Source organism: Echinops telfairi, unplaced genomic scaffold (genome assembly GCF_000313985.2).
Source record: "Echinops telfairi isolate 266 unplaced genomic scaffold, ASM31398v2 ScPeMD7_2;HRSCAF=8, whole genome shotgun sequence".
Lineage (NCBI taxonomy): Eukaryota > Metazoa > Chordata > Mammalia > Afrosoricida > Tenrecidae > Echinops > Echinops telfairi.
The window spans coordinates 9,456,166-9,461,264 of NW_022103898.1; positions in this window are offsets into that span (position 1 = coordinate 9,456,166).

A 5,099-nucleotide genomic window follows, 5' to 3' on the forward strand; every position below is an offset into this window, starting at 1 on the left:
TCATCTGGCTCCCTCAGAGTGACCGGTAGGTTTGAACCACTGCCTTGTGGTGAGCAGCCCAGCCCATCACCCATTGTACCAGCGGAGCACCTTCGTCCCGCAGGGGTTGGGAATGACTCAGGGCTGACCCTGTTCTGCGCCTAGGTTCAAGGGAGGCAGGCCCTGGCCTGGACCCGGACGTCCTCAGTGGACTGTGCCGAGTGGCCTCGGAGCTGCCTTGAGACCAGGCCTCCACACTAGGGGCCACAGACGGGGAGGTGGGGGGGCAGCCTGCCAGCGCTGCCTGCCTGGTCCGTCCTCAGCACAGTGGCTTCTGGCCACCATCCCCATGGGGCATTGGCTCTGGGGAAAGCTAAGTGCATCCTGGGAATGAGGAGGAGGGGGCAGTGAGCGGGAGAGCACTCATCCCGCTGTCAGTGCCTATGCCCAGAGCCCTCCCCCTGCCACCAGTCCATGCGGCACCCCTAGACAGACCTGCCGAGGGAGGGGCATGGGCTCTGGGTCCAGCAGTGGAGGTTAATGACAAGGCTCCTGGAGCTCAGACCTGGAGCTTAATTGTACACCTTGCGGCATCGTAACATAAAAGCACTTTCCAACTGAGAGCACAAGCAGAGCCAACTGAGCTGTCAAAGTGGCTTCAGAAGCCAGCCATCCTTCACCCCGCCACCCCTGCCAAAGCCAGCCACCCCTTCACCTGGACGTGCAGCTGGCTGGCCCAGGGTGATGCCGCCACTTCTTGCAGCGGCCTTGGCCTTCGTCGGCGCTGCTCAGGGCCTCACAGTGAGCGAGAGAATGATGCCGGTGACTGTTTGCCCTCAGGGTGCCGTGGGGACAAAGATGGTGACTGCCCTCTCTGGTCACTGGTGTGGGCTTCACGCAGGTCCCTCCTGCCCCCCACTGGGCTGGAAGGTGGCCGGTGGACGGGACAAGTTACATGCTCTCTGTGGCCTCAGTCCCCTCATCTATAAAATGGGGACAAGAATGGCCCCCACTTTGTGCTGGGTGGGGTCAGTGAGGAGCTTGCATGATGACACTGTGGTGAAGGCAGTAATGATGCCAGCCAGTGCGGGGAGGGCGGGGCTCACAGTTCAATGGCTGGGACCCTCACCCCCACACCCCACCCTGCCCTGCACTGGGGAGAATGCTAGTCTTGGTGTGGTGCGGAAGAGAAGCCTGGCTTGGGAGCTACACTCACCACCACCCTCCGCGCACCACTCTCCCACCACCCTAATGGGATGGGGGACAGTCTGGTCACCTTGGCCGCTAACTGAATGAAAGGTCCCTGGTTCAGACCTCCCAGCTGTTCCACAGGAAGGAGTATTCCAGCCTGGCAGCCCCACGGGCCAGCTTCTCGCCTCGCTGGTTCTCACTCTCCTTGGGGTAAGAGCAGGCCAGTCACAACAATGACCTCCTGAGAGCCAGGGGCCGTGCTCGCCGGCTGAGTAACAAGGAAATGCACCGAGTCCAGGATTCTCAGCTGTGTCCATGGGGGGTCACCCGGAAACCCCCGCCCTGAAGGCCCCGTGAGTCAGAAAGGAGGCAAGACCATTGGCCAAAGGACTACTGGGTCACACCGACCTAGAGCCCACAGGGCATTGGTGTACTTCCTGAGTGTCCCTCACCACCCAGGCCTTTGCTGGCCCAGGCCCAGGGTCTTTGCCAGCATGGCAACCGCAAGCCCTGCCCTCCAGAAACTCCCGGGTCAGTGCATTCAGACAAACACCGGGACATGGCTGTGCCCGCCAAGCCGGTGCCAGGCTGAGCTGCCGTGCCAGGTCCTGAAGTCCCTGAGTGGTTTACTCCAGAGCCTTTTGCCCTGTGGTCTGTGCTTGACCCTCTGACCCTGGTCCCCTGCAGGCCTGCCTCACCTGGCCTTCCTCGTTTTGCCAGTGCAGGGTTGGAATCCAGTGTGGGCAGCAGAGCCCCCTTCCCAGTGTTGACAACAGCGGCCCCTCCCCTTCCCCCAGAAGCCAGCTGGGACCTGCCCATTTCAGCTCCAGGCATGCTGGCATTGGCCTGCCTTCCTTGTAGCCCTCCAAGCAGGCTGCAGGGAGCTGGCGTTTAAACGGCTGAGGCAGGACATTGTGGGACTCCATGGGTCGCATGAGTGTCACTCGACCCTCCCTCGCCAGCTGGACAGGACTGTTCCTCCAGGGGAGGCGGTCCAGCCACGTACACCGGAGGGGACTGTCCAGACTCTTGTACCAACTCTGCAACTTGAGGAGGGTCCCTGACGAGCCCCCAGACCCTGCTTTCCCATGCTGTCCAGTGAAGGTAGTGGGAGGGGTCAAGATGGCATTCAGTTAGAATCACCCTCCTGGCACAACTGCTGGTAGACCAGAAAATGCAGAGATAGGCATGGGAAGCACACTCGAGGAGAAGGTTCCCGAGGGACTTAGGGGGAGGAGGAAGGTGGGAAGGGAGCGGTGAGCTAACAACGCCATAGACAGGGAACAACTAGGGAATTAAAATCAACAGCGAGGAGGACACATAGAGATCCTGGGGGTGTTGGAGCAACAGCCATCTACTGAGAGGAATTTCCAAGAGGCAGAAGGAGGGTGAGGGTGATGGTGGGGCAGGAGGAAGGTAAAAGGAAACAGAGGAAAGATCTAGGACGTGAAGCAATGGCTGGAGGTACAAACATAGGTGTGTATATATGTAAATATATTCATAAAAAGAAAAGTATTGGTCTTTGTACATCTATGTATGTGGCTATACATTGAGGAAGTGGATAGATTTGGGGCTTTTGCTGAAGCCCTACCTCAACACAAGAACACTTTGTTCTAACAACTGGCATTCTGTGATGCTCATGCTCCTGGCACGATTGCTGAAGACAAAGGGGTGCACAAGCAAATGTGGTGAGGAAAGCTGATGGTGCCCAGCAATCAAAAGATATAGCGTCTGGAGTCTTAAAGGCTTGAAGTTAAACAAGCAGCCATCTAGCAGAGAAGCAACAAAACATGGAGGAAGCACACCAGTCTCTGTGATCACGAGGTGTCCTCGGGACTGGGTAAGAGGCATCAGATGACCCATAAAAAACCAACCAAAAAGAGATAACCACATTGTTGAGAACGAGGGGGGCCAGAGCAGAGACCCAAAACCCATCTGTAGACGACGGGGCATCCTGTCACAGAAGGGTCACAAGCAAGGGATGAGTCAGCCAGGGTGCAGCAAAGCACTGATGAAACACACAATAGTCCTCTGGTTCCTTGAGGCTTCCTTACCCCCGCCCCTCACCCCACTATCATGACCCCAGTCCTGCCTTTCACTGCAGGCTAGACTGGAACACGTGCACAGGTACAGAACAGAGCGGGAGCTCACGACACATGGAATCCAGGAACAGAAAGGGAAGTAGCCATACCAGGAGGGTTGGGGGAAGGTGGGGTGAGGAGGGGAGGAAGCGGAAACCAATTGCAATGATGGACACCACCACCCCCTCCCAGGGGGATGAACAACAGAAACCGTGGGGGAAGGGAGACAGTAGTCAGTGTAAGACATGAAAATAATTTTAATTCATCAAGGGGTCATGAGGGTGGAAAAAGAGGTTCTGATACCAAGAGCTCATATAGAAAGTAAATGTTTAGAAAATAATGATGGAAACATATGGTCAAATATGCTTGATACAATTGATGTATGGATTGTTATAAGAGCTATAAGATCCCCCTCCCCCATAAAATGAGCTTTTAATGGAAAAAAAATTAAGAAGTTGGAAGAGATGATCCTTAAATTGCTTCTGCTCCTTAGAGAAAAACGCGCGCGGGAGCTTCCAGCCCCAGGGAGCAAGGGAACAAGAACCAGGCATCTCACATGAACCTCATCTCACCCTCCCCAACCCCACACCCATTTCAAAACGGGGGCAGAGCTTTAGAAGGGTAAGCCTTGCTTCAGGTCACAGAAGGCTGGAGTCAAGGGCATCGCTGCCCACTCTACTCTGCTGTCCTCAGGACTAGGGAGAAGCATGCCTCTCCCTAACAGCGTTTTAAAGAAAGAATGCTCTAGGTGGAAGGACAGCGTGCCACTCACAGGCATCTGTGGAAAAGGAAACGAAGAAGCCAGAAGCCAGGTTTCTGTCCCAGCCCCTCTCTGGTCCCCCTTGGTCCCACTCCGCATTACCCTGCCAAGTGGGCATAAGCCGTCGCCTTGCCCCTCCACGTCCCTGGGTTTGAGGATCAAATAAACTCACGGGCGCTGATCAAGAACGCTCCGTTGCTGGACAGGCGTGGTCATAAGGTGAATTCAAATCAGGTGTGTGCTCCTTTTTCTCTATAACACATCCACGTGCATAGCACATGTAGCACACTGTTGTACGAGGAGGTCGTAGGGTTTGCAGAAGCCTGCACCGTGTGTGTCATTCATGTAAAACGAGGGTGGTACAGTTAAGAGTCACGTGCCGTGATTGTCAGTCCGGGTGACCGTTTTCTGAGCACAAGCTTCTCAAGACTCGGACGCTCCTAACTAGGAGGCATTTATAGAGGTCAAAATACAGGTATGTACATGTGTAAATATATTTATATATAACGATAGGGAAATAGATCTATATATGTTAAGCATCAAGGTAGAAGATGGACATTGGACCTCGACTGAAGTACTCCCTCAATGCAAGAACACTTTGTTCTAATAACCTGGCATTTCGTGATACTCACCTTCCTGACACGATCGCTGGAGACAAAATGGGTGCATAAGCAAATGTAGTGAAGAAAGCTGATAGTGCCCAGCTATCAAAAGATAACAGTGTCTGGGGTCTTACAGGCTTGAAGACAAATAATCGGCCATCTAGCAGAGAAGCAACAAGTCCACAGGGAAGAAGCACACCAGCCTGTGTGATCGTGAGGTGTCAGTGGGATCAGGTATCAGGCACCAAAGACCCAGAACAGAAAATTATAGTGTGAATGAGGGGGAGTGCAGAGTGGAAACCCAAAGCCCATCTGTAGACTATTGGACATCCCCTTACAGAAGGGTCACAAGGAGACGAGTCAGTCAGGGTGCAGTGTAGCACCAATGAAACACAACTTTCCTCTAGTTCTTTAATGTTACTCCCCCACTATCATGATCCCAATTCTACTTTAGAAATCTGGCTAGAACGGAGCATGTACACAGGT